This window comes from Eublepharis macularius, chromosome 3 (assembly GCF_028583425.1).
Source record: "Eublepharis macularius isolate TG4126 chromosome 3, MPM_Emac_v1.0, whole genome shotgun sequence".
NCBI classification, from domain to species: Eukaryota; Metazoa; Chordata; class Lepidosauria; order Squamata; family Eublepharidae; genus Eublepharis; species Eublepharis macularius.
This window is the reverse complement of record NC_072792.1, coordinates 100,725,244-100,747,787: the sequence shown is the minus strand read 5'-3', so window position 1 is coordinate 100,747,787 and position 22,544 is coordinate 100,725,244. Positions and strand designations below refer to the sequence as shown.

Sequence of the window (22,544 nt, the reverse complement as noted above, 5' to 3'; positions counted from 1 at the left end):
GCCATTCTAAAAGCAACCCACATGGCCAAAAACAAAGATGAGCCAAGTCAGCAATCATTAAATGCTTTCATAGCAAAAGCGTGGAAGCTTAGTTAGGGGCAAGCCAAGTCTGTAACCAAACAGAACAATAATAGGCACAAAAGGCAGAGTGAACGCACACAGGCAAAGAGCAGTAGGGATCACGAGGTACAGGAAGAAGATAAAGCAAGGCATCAGCAAGGCTTAGATACAAGGCATCTAGGAAGTATTTTTATACTTCCTAGTATAAAGGAGTCAGTGGTGGTCATTGACCAGATTCTGGGACAACACTATGCAAAGTGCCGCTATTACCATCAGCTTTCTCCATTCCCCAATTGCCTCAGATTTGTAGCCAGAGTTAAGCAGTGGAACATGCTGCAGTCTACTGAAGGTGAGATAGTTAGTTCATGACTCACTGGATTTTAAATAGAATTAAATATGAAATTTCAACACATGCTCACATCTTACAGTAGTTCTCCCTCACTCTTCGTTTGAGTTTTTTATGTCTGTCAAATGGCCTATCATTCAGAAAACTTAAATAAAAACACTAGAAATATATGGACTGATAATAAGCCCACATATTCTTCAGCCTAGCCTGGGCTTATTTTATCCTTGGCTACAGACTAATTCACATTCTGCCCGCTCTGTTGTGTTGCTGCATGAATGCATTTGCTGCAGCTAGCTGATGACAATCTTGTTATTTGATCCAATAGAAACACTTTATTGTGTTTTCTGTACAAACTAAGACAGGATAATATATCTCTGTCAGCATGGTCCATTTTTCTGTTTTGTGAAGGTCTTTGGAAGATAGCACCAGAATCATCAGCTGGCGAAAATAAGATGGCAGGGTGGAACAAAACTAACCATTTTCTGCCCTGGGGTTTATTGTAAACTGCATAGATCAAACTTGAGGTCAGGGAGGGTTGGTTGTATCTATCCTTGTAATGTTGTCATTGATAAGTGCGCTGCCAGCCGCCCCCATAGATCACTTTGGACTTCTTGTGATTCTTAATTATTCTGAAGTGCAGATAATTGAAACAATCCATTTGATATAGGTCAACCACCCAAGTGACTGTGATACATAATGCAGTGTTTTTAGCAATAATAAAATGCCTTTGCAAAGTGAGAAATCAATCAACACTGTTATTTTTAACCCCTGGGACTGCTGCAGGCTTCCTTAATAGCACCAAAGAGGTCTAGATTCCTGATCCTCGAATGTTGTTCTGGTGAGCTTTTTCTCACTTTAGGGATCATAAGCTATACACTTGATAGTGAATTGTTTTGACATGGGAAGAAAAAGAAACTGGACTATTAACAATCAAATCTTTCAAATAATAGAAAAGGATGAGAGGGATTTAACTGTCTATTTCCCTTCGTTATTAATCTAAATCCCTTTTTCCTGCAGTGTGATAATATTAAGCATCATAGATGGGTCATATTCTTGAAGATGGAGACAATTTATGCAGCCATCTTGCTAAAGCTCAGACAGTCTGGGTCTAGTCAGTTCCTGGACATGAAGCTTCACAGGGACCCTGTGTGTGTGGTTTTGAGTTTCACAGGCATGATATAAATGATTATATAATTCATAAATAAGTGAATGTAGCTCATTCTGACTTCAATAATGGTCTGCCAGTTTTTGTCTAAAATAAACAGGTCCACCACATTTTTGATGAGTCTGCTGGGGGGTCTGGTTTTTATTTATTTAGGATGTGTCTATGCCATCTACGCAAGGCGGCTTACAAGTAAAAGCACCATAAAATCATCATAAATTACCAATATAAAAACAGAACAAGCAATTTTTAAAAAACAAGCCACTGAAAACATTTTTATACCAAAAGGGGCTTACAGATGCCTGAACAAATATAGCCCCCTCCTTTGTAAAAGTTTCAAATCCAGTCCAAAGTACATTGTGCTTTGCTTAATCAATTATAGATATTTACCTTGTTTTGTTTCTTTTTTTCTGATCCTTTCCTAATAAAAATGTTTTTTTTAAAAAAGGTAAATCGTGCTTTATACGTAAATTCAGAATATTTGTGAGGTATAGGATTAATAATAAACATGGAGGAATATTTTAAACAGTATTACCATATTTACCCCAAAGGGATAGATGCAGAACCTCTGCCACTGATTGGAAGAAGCAGGCCAGACAGATACTCCCTTTCTGTCTTTGGAATCCTTTATTTTAAGGTAAGTTATAACTTGCTGGGAGCCAGTTCAAACAGGTCAGTCCCTCACCAGAGGTGCAAGCCTCTTGGCATGTGCAGAAGGATGATAACACAGCAGCTCTTCCCTGTGGCTGTTAGCCTGGGGTGTGGAGCCTGGAGCCCAGGCATGCCACATGACAACTGGAAGAAGTGTCCACCAGTATGGGGGAGGGAGTACACACCTACTTGCAGGTCTAGAATACGTGATGGACAGCACCTCAAACCGTTTTATGGCTCCTCTGTGGTTGGTAGCATACTGAGTATGGGAGATTCTTAGTGGTTCTGGTTACAATTTGTACCTGCCACAAGATGGATGTTGAATATAACATTTCAGTGCATTTGGGATCTGGTAGATGTGGGAGTGAGTATGTTCAAAGATGGCAAATACTTGGCAAGAATGCTCACTGCTTATCTAGCATCTAGAAAGATGATGCAAGGCCCCCTATTCCTTCCACTTCTTTAATATTGTGCAATACCAGGTCAGTGAAGCACAAAACTGCACATCTGGCCAGGCTCCTACAACAGAAGAAAATTAACCTGGCTTGCATAACAGAGATGTGATTAGAAGAAAATGTTATCTTCTGTCCCAATTAACTCTACTTGGCTATGCAGTCTATCATCAGCCCTGCTCTGGTGGCCAGGGAGTAGGAGTTCCTATTATGCTTCGTAAGACCTCCAACTTCCACCAATTTCCAATACAAACTAACTGGCATTAATTGTACATTCCTTATGTTGAGTACTAAGGACACATTAGGCATTCTGCTTGTTTATAAGCCTCCTTGTTTCCCAGTGGGCATTCCCAGTTGGCAGCAGTGGTTTCAGTGGTGGTGCTGGAGACACCGAGACTGATTGTTTGGATGTCTCCAGCATTCATGCTGAGTGCTTGTAGCCAGGGCCAAGCCAAGATTTTATAGCTTCTTTGATGCCTTGGGCCTCTCTCAAGTCATGACAGACTCAAGACACACCTTGGATTTAATCTTTTGCAGGGACATATTTAGGGGAGGGGGGATCACTTGCCTCAGGCGCTGTCAAAGAGAGGGCGGCAGCAAGGAGGCTACTACACACGTGTGCATGCATGGACGCACGCAGAGCAAGCCTGGCTGCTGGCCGCCCATAGCACCCTGTCCACCTGCTGCGCCAACAGGGCGGCGGGCTCACTGGGCAGTGAACTGGCTGTCCTGCAGCTGAGGAGTGCATCGAGCTGGCAGCGGCGGCAGCACAAGCAGCTGCTGTGGAGGGCTGCCTGGTAAGGGACAGGGAGGCGAGTGGCCCGAATCACGGGAGCGCTCCCAGGGGGCAGCTGCCCCTGCGCAATGACATCACTTCCCAGAAGTGATATCATTGTGCAGTTGCGGGAGTACGCGTGCACTTTGCACGCGCGCATGCGCGTGGTACCTGGGAGTTGCCCCTGGCACTCTCAACCCATGCTACATCACTGATCTTTTGCACTGAGGCTTTGATGCGACGTCTTGTTTGGGAGTTGGAGATTTGGCCTGAACTGTAGTCTGACCACTAACTACTCAAGGCAATGGTGAAATAGCACTGGCACCCCAAAAAAGTGAGGAGGGGTAATTGAAATAATCTGCCCATACTGGCTCATTGAAACTATTGACAAGATTGCTTCTTGTCAACCTCTGAGCTGGATGACCTAAGTGTTTAGAACACTGGTGGAAATTTTGTACTGAATCTGACAGAGCACAATATAGAGCTCACCTATGAACTGGTGGTGACAGCAACAAAGAAATGTTACTTTTCTATAACCATTAGTTCATGACCATCCTAGTTGTTTTTAGACATATCAAAATCTGCTGGCCCCTAAATCTGAGTTTTTATTGTCTCAGGAACAATTTGCTATGACAGTTTTGCAAAAATATCACTGATAAAATAACACAAATATGTTTTGATCTGGATGCTGACTAATATATGCCAGACAGAAGAAAAGCCTAACATATTGTCTAGATCATTGCCCATCCTGGCTGCTAAAATTATGATAAGACTCACATTAATAAGCCCTAAATTACCATCATAAATCAGTCACTGATTTGTTGCACCTTCCTTCAGCCACTCAAAGAGGTGGTTAGCTGTCCATTACTTTTTTAAAAATCCCTTTAGAAAAATATTGTGGCCAATTATCACCCAGTCTCTAATCTGCCCTGCCTCAGCAATGTGATGGAGAGAGCAGCAGCAGATAAACTACAGATCTTTTTGAATAAATGATCTGTTCTGGTCCCAGGTTGTTAAATGCATATGTTCTGTATAATTATAGAGAATTGATTGAAGATACGTTAACTGCAAAAAGGTTGGTGATTGCTGCCAATTGAAGAAATGCTAAATGCTTGAATATCAAAACAGGTAACTAAAGTTTGGCAATTATCAAAATTGTTGAAATTAACTGAAATAGTGCAATTGAGAGATGGGAGAGCAATGAAATCTTATTTCTCAAATAATAGATGAGCATTTTATTAGTTTTGGCTGAGGGGGCTGGGTTAGGGTTAGGGATATAGATCTGTTTAATTGTGTGACGTTACGATGATTATAAGAGTGGTATAGATGTATATAGAGGAATGTATAGGCTGAAATGAAGAAGTAGTAAAAAGGAAAGATTAACAGTTTGAATGAGCAATGTTGAGTTTGTTATTGTAATAGGAAGTGAAATGGTCATGTCATATTTTGAAGTTTGTTTGTAGCATGTGCATAATGTTATTTTGTTGGATTTCATGATTTGTTAAATATATCTCTGTATAAAAAGAGCCTAGGTGCTATACTGGATCAAGCGTTACTGATGTAGAAGCAAGGTAATACTGCCACAAAAATACTTTTTTCCAGCCCAGTTTAGCCCAGAAGACAGCCCCTACCTTGACTCAACTTATCTGGCCACCTGGATTCATGCCATAGAAACATTGAGACTAGACAACTGTAATGCACTTTACACAAGTCTCCCCTCAAAATCAACTTGAAGACTTTAGTCGGTGCAGAATGCTGCAGCTCAGTTATTATTGGAAGCCTTATGTAGCATGCCTATTACACCCATTCTGCAGTCATTTCATTGGCTTCCCATCAGTTACTAAGCTCAATTCAAGGTATTGGCTATTACATTCAAAGCCCTTCATGGCCTTATACTTTCATATTGATCCAGTTTGGTGTAGTGGTTAAGAGTGGCAGGACTCTAATCTGGAGAACTGGGTTTGATTCCCTACTCCTCCACATGAAGCCAGCTGGGTGGACTTGGACTAGTCACACCTCTTTCAGAGCTCTCAGCCCCACCTACCTCACAGAGTATCTATTGTGGGGAGAGGAAGGGATGGTGATTTTAAGATGCTCTGAGACTCCTTTGGGTAGTGAAGGGCAGGGTATAAAACCAACTCCTTCTCCTCTTTCTCTTCTTATCTGCAAGACTGCCTCTCTACCTGTGTCTTGCCATGACAACTTTGCTCATCTTGCAGACGGGCCAGATCAACAACTGCTTTTCGGTAGTGTCTCCCATTCTGTGGAATGGCCAGCCTGAGGAAGTCAGGAAGGCTCCTCTGCACCTGACACTACACAAACTATGTAAAACAGAATTGTTCTGGAGGACTTTTTATAAAGGAAATAGGACTGCATCATAACAGATTGGTCCAGGAAAATGCACTGTTTCCACTAATGTGATACCATGTTTTTCATTGTGTTTAACACTTACATTTTGCAGTGTTGCAGTATTAAACCATTTTGCAGTGCACATATGGGGAAAAAAACAGTTTTCATTTCAGGCAAATAGGGTATTAAGGTAAATAGGGTATTAAGAGAACTATGAGCAACTGAACATTACTTTCAACATAGAATGCATTTTAATATCTCTACCTGTGCTCAACCTTCATTCTCAGGACAATAGCTCTTAATCTGCAAATTTGTTCATCTGTGCTTGAAAATTCATACAGTCCTATGCAATGAATGCCTTTATTAACAGTAACATCCTTTAAACGTTGACATTTGTTTTCTAGTTTTCAGAAGCAGTTGACCTAATCCACAAATGAGTTATTGCAGAGTAGTTTGATTTTGTCCTGAGTAGTCCTGCGGAAGCCATTGAGACCATCCTAACCCAAAACATTCTATGGTAGGTTCTTTGGTTTGCAGATCGCAGCCTAAATGAAGTTGTATCAATTTGCTGTGTATCAGTTTCAGCTACTTTCTTTCTTTTCTTTTTTTTTGAGAATAAGATTTTAATGGCTAGCACTTTGTGAGCGTACTGAGAAGATGGCACTAATTGAGGATTCCAACTCTGACCTTATGAGTCCCTTATTCTTTGAGAACAATTCTTTCATATATTCAATACAGTTATGCTATAGCACATTGAATCCTTTCAATTGTGAGAACTGTGAATGGATTTATTCTGAATTGCCCACATACATACCATCCTAGCATCTGGAGGTGCCCTTTATCGACATACACAGTACTTCTCACCTTTGTTTCCCCAAGCCTGATACGTCAGACTCATTAACCTTGTTTCCTCTATAAACACCCACACCACATCTTGAATGCTCTGTTTAAAAAGGGCCAGTGTGGTGTAGTGGTTGGAGTGCTAGGATAGGATCAGGAAGACCCCGGTTCGAAATCCCACTCTGCCAATGAAGCTTGCTGGGTGACCATGGGCCATTTAGACACACTCAACCTAACCTACCTCAGAGGATTGCTGTGAGGATAAAATGGAGGAGAGAACAATGTAAGCTGCTTTGAATTGCAAGTAGCAAGAAAGGTGGGGTATAAATGAAATAAATAAAATAAATATTGCCCCCACTTCAAACTAAACTTTTCTGCCACCCTTTTCCTCCCCCAGACGTTGACAATGAATACACATAATCTGTCACCACTTTCTAATTGTGTGACTACACAATGTAGCATTGAGTACCTATTTCTCCTACAAATATCCACGTTCTCAAATGTTCTGAAAACGTTGTCACTGAATTCACACCACACATTTCTAGGCCATTCCCCCAATATTCATTCCTTTCGTCACATATGACTGCCCTCATGCCAACATTGCCTATCATACCTATCATTTTCTCCAAAAGCTGGCTCCAAGCTGCTGGCTACCCTATAACAATACAAATACTTCCCCTGATGTCTTCTGTTCCTAGTCTTGCCTCCCAGACTGTAACCCACATTTTTCATCCTTGCGTACCATTTGCCTCAGCCTAAATGAAAACAGATGCCCATTGCCCCCTGTCCTGTGCTCAATTCCAATGTTTTAGGTTTTAATCCTAGCATTTAACTTCCTAATACTGCAATCCTAAGAACATTTTCCCAGGAGTAGGCCCCAATGAATAAGCATGAGGAGCTTTCCAACTAGACCTGCTTATGTTTGCACTGTGAATAGACTCATGGAGAAACACCACCACTCTCCACTCACCAGGCTGCTCCCATGGCAGCTTTGGCTTCTGCTCCACCTCCATCTGCCTACCTCCAGCACTGCCACTTCAGTGGCCAGGGAGTCCATGATGACTCCTGCATCCCCTTCCTCTCCAGTGTCTCTCTTTGGTGGGATGCAGCGAAAGGAGCTTCACTGCCTTAGCAGTGTCTTGCGCCTTCCTCTCTATCAGCTTCAGGTATGGTCACCTCAGCAGTGGGGAAGGCCAGTGGGTCCTATGTCTCCTCTCCTGCCCACCTCCAGTTTGACACTTCAGTGAGGGGGGAGAGTTGCAGCCTAAGCAACAGGGAGGGCTGCCACTCCTCCCCCTCCCATCTCCAGCAGCTTCAGCAGCGGAGTGGGCAGAGGACAGTGACTTCTGCTCCTACTCTCCTGGCCTTTTCCTCCTCCCATCTCTACCACCATTTCCAGAGAACAGTATACACATCCCCAGCCAACTGAGATGGCTGTTGGGGGGGCTGTGTAAAAAAAAAAAGCCTCTTATTTTTGTTTTTTTCTGCAAACCTGTGTGTCTGCTCAGGTTTGTAGAAATATTTCTTTTGTGTCTACATGTCCCCCATATGAGGATTTAAGTATTTGCTGATGGGGCCATGTTAACAATTAGATATATAGCTATCTATTATGTATTATTGGCTGGAAAGAAAAAAAACTAGTAGTAGTGTATATTACATTACACAAACAGGGGACCTTGAAATAATTGCAAGAGGGGGCAACAATTTAGAGTTTCTCCCTCAAAAATAGCCCCCTGTAAGATTCTATCAAGTTTGAGGTATTTGAGCAATTTAATTTTCCTACTCCATCTTTTCTCCTTTAACAGACTCTCATCGATATTCTATGATCCTGGAAGATAATCTCATCAGGTAGTTTTTGGATTTTCTCCCCTTGTGGTTAATTTATACAGCTGTATTTTTCTGTATAGTAAGTAGGTACCTCTGCCATGTCTGAGGGTAGCCATGTTTTGTTGCTTCCATGACTGGCATCGGGGCCAGCCACTTTATTATTACATATGATGACTTCCTCAAAAGGATTAAATTAGGGTTTAACTTTTACTGGGAAAATGTCCAGTACAGGACAAGAACTGTGAGGAAATGTCAGAATGAATAAACATTGGGTGAATAATGTTGTACAATCTGGTACAAGATAAGATATGTGAACTGAGCATACAGAAAGAGTACTAAAGAATGTTTCTTGCTGTTTTCAGTGTGCAAAGAGTTTTAGATGCATAATTTATCCTTATTACAATCTTAAATTATGATTCTAGATTATGATTTGTCCAGCTTCAGGGCAAATATTTTAACCAGTGAACTTTTAAGAATATGACATATGATCTATCTTCTCTCCCCAATACAATGAGTAGTGTTCAGTTTATCCCTATTCCTCCCAGTTGGAGTTGTCTTTGGATTTGACCTAGCATGACAGTCTATTGTCTAGGGTATATTAGAAGAGTGTGCACCCTGCAATGTGTACATGTTTTTTTATGATTTGTTCAGGCTTCACTCACACTACATTTTCTCATTTACCCCTATGGCTAATATTATTCCTGACATGGCCTCCTGAGGAGTCAAAGGCTGCTTGCAACATGATTTTGTAATGCAAGAGAGCTGAACCAGACCCTGCATTTCAATATTTCTGTCAGGTTCATTGTTCTCAAAGTTTAGTGTTAGAGAACTGATTTAATTGACAAGCTAGTTTGGGGCTCTACCTCTAATTTCAGATTTTCTTTTCACTCCATTTTCTCTCCCACCAGGAAGAATTGTGACTTATTTTAAATGGCTACACAAAAATACTGTTGGATCAGGGCCCTGGAACCTGTGCATATGTATCTGACCCTTATTTTAATAGTATATTATGGACAAAACTATGTGTGACACTGGGAATCTTATGATTGAACTCCTGATGTATAATTTATGTTCAAAAAGCAGCCATGGGGGCCTATTTGGATTGGGACCAACTCTTTTCCTCATGATATTTTAAAGAAAAATTGGCCCCGAAACTTTGTTTAGGCCATGTAGGAAAAGAAACAGGCTCTCTATTGTACCTGTCTTTCCCCTCTAACATCAGCTTGTGGAGAGGGTAGTTTCTCTGAAGGAAGTGAATTGGGGCAAGAGTTAATTTCTTCTGGCCCATCACCATGGCCCTGATCCACATTGGGGGTTCTCTGGTACATTTGACCTTAAATTACACATCAGATCCAATATCACAGACCCGCAGCATCCTCCTGTGTAGTTTGGCCTTAAGTCCTTCAGCCTTAATTGCATACAACTGCCATTAGTTATTCATTGTTCTCTCTCTTAATAAAGATTAATAGTGAAACATTAAGTTACCTGTAAAATATTCATGAGAATAATGAGGCAACATTCTTTTACAAAACCTCTTCTTCAGGGAACACATTCCTTTCCTTTGTAATAAAATGGAGTTTGATAGCCAGACAGAAACTTGGTGCAAGATGTCTCTTAACAGTTTACACTGCAGTACTTTGCAGCTTAGAGAAGTCCTGCAACGATGCTTTCCTGCATTGTTACAATAAAGCGGCTGTCTCTTCCTGGATATAGAGTTGCTCTGCCATTATGAGAAGAATTTGTAAAGCAACCCAGGACTCATGACTTCCTCCTTTTGCCAGAGAAACATTTTTCTCCCTCTAGAAAGGTCACAAACAACATGCTATATTTGTACCAACAATGCGAGATGGCTTCAGTTTGTCAACAAAAGCAAATTCCTACTGCAGAGGAGGGAGTTCTAAACATTTTTACAGCCTTAGACAAGTATTTGTGATCACCTGAGAGACTGTGAAAAATACTGGTTGTTTACTAGTTAGGCACGTACAGTTTGATTCCCCTGAGTTTATTTCCCTTGCATGAAATAGGATGTTTGTTTTTTTGCTTGAGCTATTCTATTTCCAGATCTATTAAATGTTGCAGAAGAGGTACAGCCTCTTTTATCTTAATAAATTGGATAATATGAGAAACAAAACAATTACAAGTAACAATTACAATGGGAATGATGTTGACATAGAACAAGGAGAGACTCACAATAAGGCTTATGATCTCCTCTGCTGTTGGTGGAAGTTAAATTCCAATAGCTGTTGCCTCCACAATGACAAACGGATTTGGACTGATAATTCCTAGGTATAGGCAGCTTCTGCTCAAAGGAGAAGGCAAACATATAAATTAAGATTTATACCAGGTTTAGGAAAGGCAAAGGGGAGTAAAGGGTTGCAAGTCACTCCCTTCCTTCCTTAATCACCTCTGAGTTTTTCATGTACTATTGAGGTTAATCAGATTGTTGTAGTGTTAGTTGCACCTTTAGCCTTATCATATCAATGCAGAGGAAAAAGCTTTTGCAGCAAGCAGTTGGTAACACAGATTTTGTGCATGCTTAAACACTAGCATGCTTGAGAACTCTAGCATATAAGCACTTTACAAAACAAGGGAGAATTATCTACAAACATTCAAGGCAGAGAACAAATATTGTAGCATGTGCCTAATACTATTCTGATCAAAGCCCTTATGAGTAGGGGTGTGCACAATAAAAAAATTTGGTTGATTCGGTTCCGTAATACTGATCTGGAAAAAAATTCAGAATTCAAGGAATATTGAATTCATTCTCCAGTTTGGTTCAGTAATACAGAGCAAATCTGGTAAAATTTGGCCATTGTTTCCTATGGGAGACTCAATTTGGAAATTTCCAGTGGCCTGGGACCAAATTTCACCAAATTTTCATGGAACCTATTCCAAACTGCCCTCTAACTACTTGCCAAGTTTCATGAAGATTGGACCGGGGGGGCATTTTATGCCTCCCCCAAAGAAGGTGCACCCAGCCACTTCCAATCTCCATTATTCTCTATGGGGAAAACTATGGGGACTAGCCAGGAGACTAGGGGTGGTATTTTGCAAACAAAATCCATTAAATGTGCAGGGGATCTACTCCTAACAGTCTTCTAAATGCCCCCCCAAGTTTCAGGGAGATTGGACCCAGGGCCGGTGCCAGAGTTTCTTGTGCCTGAGGCCGAGGGCAGCTTCAGGGCTGTTGCCGCCCCCACACACATGCGCACCTGGACTGCGTGATAACATCAATGCATGTGAAGTCATCACGCAGCATGCTGTTGCAAGATGGCCCCATTGGCGCAGCAGGCAGCTGAGACAGTGCGCAGGTGGTCTCCCAGCCCTCCCACTCAGTTGCCCCACACTGCCCCAGGCGCCCGCTGTGCCTGGCCTGCAGCTGTGTGCAGGCGGCAGTGGCGACAGCAGCATGGGGCAACTGAGTTGGAGGGCTGGGAGGCTGCCCGCTCAGACTGCCCTGCGCTGCTGCCACCAGCATGCACTCCCAGCCGGATACAGCAGCTGCAGCCAGGTGCAGCAGGTGGCCGGGGCTGTCATGGGCCAGTCTGGGCTCACTGAAAGTGAGGACTTCTCAGAAGGAGAGGAGCCTCGTGTAGCCAGCCCTGACTCCTCAGGAGAAGAGGAGCTCCATGTAGCCAGCCCTGACTCAGCAGAAGCCAGTGATCAGGAAGAACAGCTGCTGGCTAATCAGAGTCCACAGCCAGCAGCCGAGTCAGCTCCAACACCACCGACATCCTACAGCTCCAATACCACTGGTAAAGTCCAGCCATCACTTGCCCAAAGTCCTCAGTCTGCAGCTGAGTCAGACGCACCAATGCCCTCCAGCTCCAACACCACTGGTGAAGCACAGCCAAGTATGCCCAAACCTCCAGCCTCACCCAGAGAGCGCCACAGACAAAAGCAGCAGGTGGAGCTGCAGGAGAGGCAGCAAAATGCACGCCTCCTGGCCAGATGCCAGCTGTTTGTTGAGAGTGATGAGGAGTGAGCACAGGATAGCTCCCAAGCAGCTGGCTGCAAACCCAGCCTGTCTATAAAACCCAAGTGTTGTGGGTTTTCCGGGCTGTATTGCCGTGGTCTTGGCATTGTGAAATTTGTGAAATTTACTTCATCAGTTTTTGGCATCAACATGCTTCACTTTATTCAAACACCTTTGTGAAGCTCGGGTACTCTGCTATTATACTACAAAACCAACTAAAAAACCAAAATGTTATAACTAGATTTAAAGTAGTTAAATACCGTAGCGAAGTACGGGTATCAAGTGTGTGTATATATATATACACACAAACACACAAACAATCAAAATCTCAGATGGCAGCCCCCTTTACTCTTTCCCAACCAAAATATAAATAATGGAGGAGAGGGGGCATAAACTGGTGTCACCATTATAACTTTACATATGAGGGGGCAGATGATTATGTAGCCCCCCCTCCCTTGGCGGGAGACCAGTAGGGAGGAATTTCTAAAAAACCTTAGACTGGCCACAACCGTACACCTGGCAGAACATCTCTGTCTTACAGGCCCGCTGAAAAGATATATGATCTTGGCAGGCCCGAGTATCCTCCAACAGAGAATTCCACCAGATTGGGACCAGGACTGAAAAGGCTCTGGCCCTGCTTGAGGCCAGCCAAGCCTCCCTGGGGCCGGGGACCACCAGTAGATGTTTTCCTGCTGATATATGGGGAGAAGCAGTCCCTCAGGTATGTTGGTCCCAGTCTGTTTAGGCCTTTAAAGGTTAAGACCAAAACCTTGAACCTGATCTGGAACTCTACTGGGAGCTAGTGCAGCTGCTGCAAGATCGGAGTAATATGTGCCCTGTAATGTGGTATATTCCTCAAGACATGTGCAGCAGCATTCTGGACTCACTATTATTTCCGGGTCAGACCCAAGGGAAGCTCTGTGTAGAGTGTTACAGTAATCTAGTCTAAAGGTGAATGTTACATGGACCACTGTGGTTAGGTTATGACTGAGTAGACAGAGAGGGTGCAAGGTGCCTGACCTGCCAAAAATGAAATAATGCAGACTGGGCACCTGCCACGACCTGGCCCTCCATTGATAGAGAAGAGTCCAGCATCATTCCAAAACTCGTGACCAATGAATGGGCATGCAGACTTGGGGGGGCGTGATTGCACGCAAATTTTGGGAGGCTATTATGCATGCAAACTTTGGGGGGCTATTATGAAAACTTTGAGGTGGGGGATTGACCACAACAGGCTTGGCAAGAAACTGTTAGTTGACCCCCGAGAGCAGGATTAGTTTTAAAAAGGCACTCCTAGGCTGCGGGGGGAAAAAGGGAAAAAACTTTCAGCCTGGATTGACGTGTTGCACCAAGAAGCATCTGTGTTCATGGACTGAAGTTTGTGCCAAGACTTGAAGGCAGTCTTTGTCAGGTTTCTATTTTCTTGCACTGATTCCAAAGGAGAAAAATGAACAGGTCTCTGTGTAATAAAGGCTTAGATATCATTATAGCTTTCAGTTATTTTGCTTAGTGTGTGGCCGCTGTTAACTGTCTTCTGAGTATTCCCAGTTATTTGTGTTCAGAGGGATTTGTGTTTAGTTATTAAATATCTGTTCCTTTAGTGATTTTATGTGTGGCTTGACTGTAGTTGAGAATATTCCCACAAAGCTGACCATTTTTTCACATAACCACAGTCTAGCCAGGTGCTGACAGAACAGCACTAGCACAGCAATAGATGGACAAGAAAGAAAAGGGAAGGGGAAGAAGAACAGAGCTTCATTTCTTCATCTCTCAGGCATTCACATACATACTCCCCACTGGGTAACAAGAGCACCAGAAAGGGACACCGAAAGGGAGGGGGAGATTTTTTCTTAGCAGTTGCAGATTTCTACAAAAGGATAAGGGTCCAAAGCCTAAGGGGGTGGGAGAAAGGGTTTTCCTCTAGTCTTTTTAAAAGAAACATAAGCCAGACCCTTATGGTCCACACAAACTGGGAAGGCAGGATGAGGGAGCGTTATGATCCCATACAGCTGCTGTAGGGCTGCAGGCCGGGCTTTTTTTCTGGGAAAAGAGGTGGTGGAACTAAGGACCACACAATGACATCACTTTGGGTTAGCTGAAACAAGGGAGGAGTTTTTTAAAGTTTAAATCGACCTTGGCAAAAATGGTCACATGACCAGTGGTCCCGCCCCCTGATCTCCAGACAGAGGGGAGTTTAGATTGCCCTCTGCGCCACTCCAGCCATGTGACCATTTTCAAGAGGTGCCAGAACTCCGTTCCCCCGCGTTCCCGCTGAAAAAAAGCCCTGGCTGCAGGGAACCCAGACCCAACTCATTAAAAATGTTTCATGTAGTTTGGCCATCGGTCAAGAAGTATCTCCAGGAACCTTCCCTTTTAGAGAGAAGATGACCCCATCCAAAACAGGCATTTCTTAGCTGGTTAGGCTACTATCCTACTGATCATCAGTTCAGTTTTGTTGGGCAACCAAGGTGCTTAAGGTGTTAGAGCACCTTTCCTTTGGGGAAAGGCTGAAAAGTCTGGGACTTTTCAGTTTAGAAAAGTTTAGAAATGAAGAGTATGATAAGAGGTTTATAAAATTACGCACAGGATAAACAGAGTGGATAGAGAGAGCTTTTTTTCGTCTTCTAAAATACTAGAATGAAGTTGATAGGCAGTAGATTCAGGACACAAAAAAGAAAATACTTCTTTACACAATGAGTAATTAAAATATGGAATTCTCTGCTGGAAGATGTAATGATGGTCGCAGTTATAGGGAGCTTTAAAAGTGGGTTAGACGGGTTCATGGGGGAAACATATCTCAGTGGCTACTAGCCATGGTGGCTAAAGGGAACCTTCACGTTCAGAGGTAGTAAACTTCTGAATACCAGTGCCAGGTGGCAACATTAGAGGAAGGTCTCAGCCTCTCTGTGCTGTTGTTGGGCCTCCAGAGTAACTGCTGGTTGCTGTGTGAGGCAGGATGCTGGACTCGATAGACCACCGGTCTGATACAACAGGGCTTTCCTTATGGATTAAATTGAAGATAATTCACTCTCATCTAAGTCATTGCTGAGCTCAGGGCTTCCACTGCTGGATCCAATAAAAGGGAGGGATAGAGTGGGCTATCATCAGCAGCATACTGACAATACCCAAACAACATACCGAACAATTGTCTCTTCAGTGTAGATTATCCACCAGAATAACTAAAACGGTTTCCATCTCAAAGCAAGGTGAGAAACCAGGTCAATGTGTATCTGTAAAATTTGTTTCATTCAGGAGCAATTAGAATTGATTACTCACCACCTAGTTTAGCATCACAAAAGAAAAAGTGGGGATTAACCTACAGGGTCCAAAGGTCCTATTTGAATGCTTGTTAAAGAAGTCTTTCTCACGTCTGTCTTACTTTGCCTGGTACATTAACATAAATGGGGGAGGGGTAATAGACCATTTGGAGAGAAAAACTGTATTTTGAATCTTCTTTTGTCAGGTATTAAATTTGGTTTTCTTACAGTCAGTGATTTACAACAATGGCTCTTTTCTAAAGAAAATCTAAAGTTTGTGCAGTAAACGCTTATGCCGTAACAAGTACTTGGAGCAGGAGATATTACTCGTGATAAGAACAATGTATCTTTATTAGGCTGCTGCCATGAATTCCGATAACGTTATTGAAGGAAATGAACACAAAAGAAACTTATGAATTGCCTAAACACAGAGGAAACTGCTAATAAAACAAAAAAGTCAAGAGAAATCATTTCATTTCATTAGACAGAGATGGATGCATCAAATCTCTCCATGGTGGAAACATTCTCATTATACTATCTTCAGTTTTCTGCTTCTCTGAATGCTTGAAGGCTCATGAAGAAATATCTATGAAATGTCTGATAATTGCTGAACTAGATCATTGGAATGCTGAAGTGTACTTTGCTCATTATAAATCCCAATTTAAAATTAGCAGAGAAGCCGTGTTGTTCTAGAATGGGGTTATTTCAGTACCATCTGAAATGAAATCTTCTGAGGTTGTCACTTCTATCAGAAACATTTTTCCTGTAAGCCAAATTACTAAGTCATTTACACAGCATTCTTGTATAACAGAATCACAACTTTGAATAAAAGTGTGCATTTGTAAAAATTACACAATGTTGCTTTTAAATGACTGTTAGTTACTTTCTTGAATATTCACTATAGATAAATGAGGCTATTGGTCCCAAGGAGTACCAGGATTTCTGAAATAGTCTAGAACATATACTGAAAGTGTATTGATGATGTATTACCATGAAATTTTATATAAATAAATATCATTAGCAAGAACCATATGAATAAGTAATATGCAAAATATGTTTCTATTTATATAAAACAAATTCCTTCAATGTACAGTTGTAGGATTGAATATTGCTTGGAAGAACTTATTCCTATTTAACATCAGCAACAAAGGAGAGAATAGATTCTACATATCTGAATTAAAATATCACAATCTACAATTAGAAATTTGCAATTAGGCTAAAAGATACAAATAATAATTTTAGGAAATACCAGAAATCAATATTAACTGATGCCGTCAAGTCATAGCTCACTTATGGGAACCCCTGCTGGAGTTTCAAGGTAAGAGACTAACAGAGGTGATTTGCCATTGCTTGCCTCTGCATAGCAATCCTGGTGGTCTCCCATCTAATTACTAACCAAGACCAACCCTGTTTAGCTTCTCAGGTCAAAAGAAATGGAGCTATCTTGGCTATCCAGGTCAGGGTATAAAAATATAAACTACACATTACAATCTGGTTCATTCTTCAGCTTGTAAACTTTGGAGGGGGGATTTTTAACAGGTATTGAATGGGACAAGATGTAAAAGTAGTATACTAGGGTGGGCAAGGCATAAGAAAAGTAACAGATCATGACAGGACCAGTACTGGCAGCATTTAGTTATGCTACCGTCTAGGGGTGTACACTTAAAAAAAAGTATTATTTGGATATCCAGAATATCATATATATTTAGTATTTCCAATAGTCAGATCCAAAAGTAAGTGAATTGGATTAAGTGACTTGGATCAAAGGGTCCATTTCCACAGGCCCCTGAACCAGCTGCACCTAGCCATTCTCCATTGTTTCCTACAGTGTGGGGGTGGGTGGGAATCAAGGCTTTTCCAGGACATAGGAAAGATTAGCCAAACAAACAGCTCTTCTGCATGGAGTTTTTTGTCTGTTCTGGCCCATACAGCATCAATGTATCCCCTGAGTTCTGCACTCTCAGTCAAAATATCCCAGTTCAGTCTTCATATTGCTTCTCTTACTCTTTCAAGTTCTGCACAGTGAAAGACTGCATCTGCTGCAGAATTGATTTTCCCCCAAATTATCTGCAGTTATTCTCTCTGCATGTGTACCCCAATTTTTTTGGAGCCAAGTTAACACACAGCTTTTTTGAAGAACAGAAAGGTTTTTTTTCAGTGCAAGCCCTTCCTTTCACCTTGCCCTTTATCTCCCTGAGTCCTGATTGGTTGAACAGCAATGTGTAACCACATCCTTTCCCCCCTTTCTTCTTCCACCATTCTTGGCCTTCATCCTTTAAAAAAAAGTCATAATTGTTTGTTATGTGTGTTGTGCACATGCTAACCTTGGCAGTATGAAGTAAATCATCTCACCAACATAAGCTATTTAGGATGACAATTTGTACAGGAGTCTCTGTGTTTCCCGTATTTTTTAATCCAGTTTTTTACTGATCTCTTAAAAACAACATTGCAACACTACAATAGTTTCAAAAATAATTATATATTCTCAGACCCACACAAATGTTCACTAACAGAATAAACACTCCTCTCATCCATACAGACGTAGATTCACGTGGGCTTTCCCACACAGTTTGCCTGACTTAGCCAGCATAACCTCTCTTTAAGATATACAAAGACTGACTCAAAACTTCTTCCTTCAGCTCTCTGACTAAAAACTGGGGTTCACAGTGCTCCCTAGGGTTCAGCTACCATCCAATTAGAGCGTACTCCATTCACCCATCTAGCCTCCTTTCTTTCCTCAGAGGCCTGCCTGTAAACAGACTGTTACCAATATATATATATTTTAAAAACCACATTAACACACATTTATTTACATGCAAAACATTACAGCATGTATGGAAGGGGCCTCCCTAGGATTCAGTTCAGTATGCTTGTGTTAGAGTTGAACTACAAGTGACAACTTGCACATGTTTGTCAATTGTTGGGTTACACAATTTTACCTGGGAACTGTAGTTTTAAAAGAGTCCCTTGGGATCTTTGTGGATTGAAGCATTTTTAGAATAGTTTATGGGCACAAGCCTTTAGTCCCCCCTCCCCAGCTTGGATTCTGCCAGGTCTCTCCCCGCTGCCCCCATGCTGGGTGGAATTGCCAAGTTCCTCTCCCCCAGTGATCTCACAACTTTTCTTTTAAGACTGGCAGATTCCACCCAGGGATGAGGGGGGCAAGTGGGTAAAGGCTTGTGCCCATAAACTACACTAGAAAAATGCTTCAAACCTATTAGCTGTGACACTTTTGCAAAGTGTTTTGCTGATAAAATAGCTTGAATATGCTGTGATCAGGATACTATTTGTAATATAGGAAAGTCCAAAGTAATGCTTTACAAACTGTCTGGTCCATTTCTTCATCAGTTTGAACCAGTCACAATGATGGATATTGACTGAATTCTAGCATCTGTGAAGGCCACTACTGGACTCTGGATTCTTGCCCATCCTTGCTACTAAAATCTAGTAAATACCACATAAAGGAACCCTTGGTGTCCATCATAAATCAGTCACTAACTCAAGGAAACTTTTCTCAGCCTCTCAAAAAGGCAGTCACCTGCCCACTACGTTAAAAAAAAATCCTTAGACAAATATGATGTAGCCAATCTCTGATCTACACTTTTTTGGTCAATGTTTGAGACCAAACATTGAGCAAAGCCGACAATTTCCAGGTTTTCCTGGAGACCTCTGGTGCTTTAGACTCTTTTCAGTCTGGTTTTAGGTCAGACTATGGGTTGGAGACAGCTCTGGCAGCTCTAGTTGATCAGCCTGAAGGTAGACAAAGGACATCCTTCATTATTGCGCCTCCTGGATCTATCTACAGACTTCGACACAGTAGACCACACCATGTTGCTGAGACGTTTGGAGGCAGAAGTAGATACCAGGGATTGTGCGTTGGACTGGTTTAAATAGTTCCTTATGAGATAGACCCAAAGGGTTGCTATTGGAGACCAGCTATCCTCAGTGTAGGAATTATTGTGTGGGATTCCACTAGGCACAATCTTATTCCCCATGTTATCCAACCTCTGTGTAAAACCTTTAGGAGAACTAATTCATAGCTATGGAATTGGATGCCATCAATATATAGATGAAAGTCAGCTCTATATTTTGTTATCCAAATCCTCTGGTGATACAGTAGAGGCACTAAGTCACTGCTTGACAGCTGTTGTCAACTGGCTTGAAAGTAAACAAATTAAATTTGAACCGAAACAAGACAGAAATGATGCTGATTGGAAAAACAGAGATCTTGAAGGACATTAGTTTACCCCAGTGGACTCAGTTAAGAGCCTAGGGGTTATACTAGATCCAGTGCTGCGGCTAGAGAAGCAAGTAAATGCATCTGCTAAAAAGGCCTTCTCACAACTCAAATTAGCTTGGAAGATGGCCCTCTTCCTTAACATGGCTGATCTGGCCTCCTGGATCCATGGCACAGTAACATTGAAACTGTAATGCAATCTGCATAGGTCTCCCTCAGAGTTGACTTGGAGACTCCAGCTGGTGCAGAATGCAGCAGCTCATTTATTGTAGGAGCTGGACAGAGCATGCAAATAACTCCCATTATCAGTCACTCCATTGGCTTCCCATCATTACTAGGCTCAGTTCAAGGTCATGACTACCGCATTCAAAGCCCTTCATAACCTTGGCCCCTCATATCTCTATGCACTACCACAGCAGCTTTGCTCATCTGAACAGGGCCTTCTGCAGATATCACCCTACAGTTGGGCAGGCCTGCATATGTGCATTTTTTGTGGTAGCCCCCACCTAATGGAATGGCCTGCGCCCACTCTCCTGGCTTTCCACAAACTATGCAAAACTGAATTATTCAGGAGGGCTTTCTATCCAGATAATAGGGCTGTTTCAATAGGGCTGTGTCATCATAGCCCAGAGAGATGCATTGGCTTGGGCAGGGACTGTACACTACTCTATTGAGTACTGGCAGGCATGCCATTGTTAAACATGCCATGTAATTTAGTTATACTTGGTTTCAGAAAGATTTCATCTCTGGTTGGCCTTATGCTTGTTTTCCATGTTTTTTCTGCTTCCGTACCCTATTGTATCTCTTTCACTGAATGTTCTTTTTTTAAAATAGCTTTTTATTAGTTTTCTCATATAGGAATGGGGGGGGCAAGGGAGAAGGTAGGGAGGGAATATCAAATATATATCATACAGTCTGCTCAAATTATAGTTCTACTTATCTATGTCCTTTCCACATAACATTTTATCAAACATTTAACTGTAATTATTAATAATACGTTACAGTAGCTCCCTCATATAGTTACTACATTCAAGTCAGTATACTTGTTTTTTATCCATTCATAGAATGGTGTCCATGGGCCTGCAAAATCTTCTTCTATTTGTCCTTTCATTAATGAAGTTAGTTTGTCCATTTCTGCATTTTCCATTATCTTCGCTATCAATTCTTCTTCTCGAGGTATTATTGCTCTTTTCCAGAAGGATGCCAATAGAGTTCTTGCTGCTGTTACTCCATGAATTATAAAATATTTCTGATCTCTTCCAATTTCTTCTGGTACACAATTTAACAAAAATATCTCAGGTTTAAAAGGGATTGTACATTGTAAAATTTGTTGTAACAGGTTATGCACCATTATCCAGAATTTGTGGACTTCTTTACATGTCCACCACATATGATAAAATGTTCCTGTGTGTTTCACACATTTCCAACACTTGTTTGACATATTTTTATACATTTTAGCTAGTCTATCTGGTGTCAAGTACCATCTATAAAACATCTTACACAGATTTTCTTTGAAAGCAACTGATTTAGTTATTTTAATATTAACTTTCCATATCTTATTCCATTGCATCAAATCCAAATGATATCCTAAGTTTTGTGACCATTTCATTTTATATTCTTCCACTCCCTCATTTCTTTTTTCCAATTGCATTAAAAACACGTACATCTTTTTTATCAGTTTCTCATCAGTTACACAGCAAAGTTTCAAATACATTTTGTTCTAAGTAAAAGCCTCCCAGTTTTTTATCTTTGTTGTATCTGGACTCAATCTGAGCCTTTGCCCACCAGTTAAAACCTTGTCTTTGGAGTTCTTCTTTTGATTTTAATACTCCTTTATCATCTAAAAGATCTCTGTATCTAATACTCTTATCTAGGGAAAACGTCTTTGGTTGTAAGAATGCTTCTAAAGGTGAAACCCATTGTGGAACCTTCTTGTAAATTTCCGGCACATTTTCCCATATAGTCATAATAGATTTCCTAATCAAATGATTCTTGAAATATTTATGCCCTTTTCTTTCACTGAATGTTCTAACTGCTGTTCATTATTGTAGCTTGATTGGTGAATGTCCTAGCTGTTAATTATACTGAATTTTCATTTGCACTTTGTAATCTGCCTTGGATCTCAGTGAGAAAGAAAGATTATGAGTAAATAAATAATTACTGGAATGTATTACATCCTGAAAAATCCACTTTTCTGTCTTTAGGAACTGGGTAGCGTAGAATGTGTCCACAGCAGAGTACGATGGCCTGACATTTAATCAATCTACAGTAGAGTTGTACTGACCTGCAACAAAGGTCAGGGGGCATGACTGAGTTGGGGTGGAAAGAGGAGGGGAGGAAGTAAGCAGTGACAGAACCAAGAGAAATACAAGTCTAATGTGTTTCCTGCAAGCCCCAAGGAGACAAGGAATCATGGAGAGGCTCAGGTTGTATCTGCCTGCATGAGGGAGGAGGAAAGGAAGGATAAAACAGATGCAGGATGATGGGGAAATCAAACTGAGGCAGAAATGGGTAGAGAGGGAGAAGCATGAGTTTTAATAGCATTTTCATGATTGGATAGAGGGGCAGTTGTGACTCGTGAGTGGGAATGCTTGTCTGGGAAGGGGTAGGAA

General features: G+C 41.6%; 1 long non-coding RNA gene across 1 annotated transcript; it reads left to right on the top strand.

The window, feature by feature from the left end:
* The first annotated feature begins 4,486 nt into the window (after window positions 1–4,486).
* Window positions 4,487–8,484, top strand: LOC129326741 (uncharacterized). The gene is made up of 3 exons (XR_008596731.1): window positions 4,487–4,574; window positions 6,200–6,312; window positions 8,441–8,484. It is a non-coding gene; the product is annotated as an uncharacterized LOC129326741 (long non-coding RNA).
* The last annotated feature ends 14,060 nt before the right edge of the window (window positions 8,485–22,544 follow it).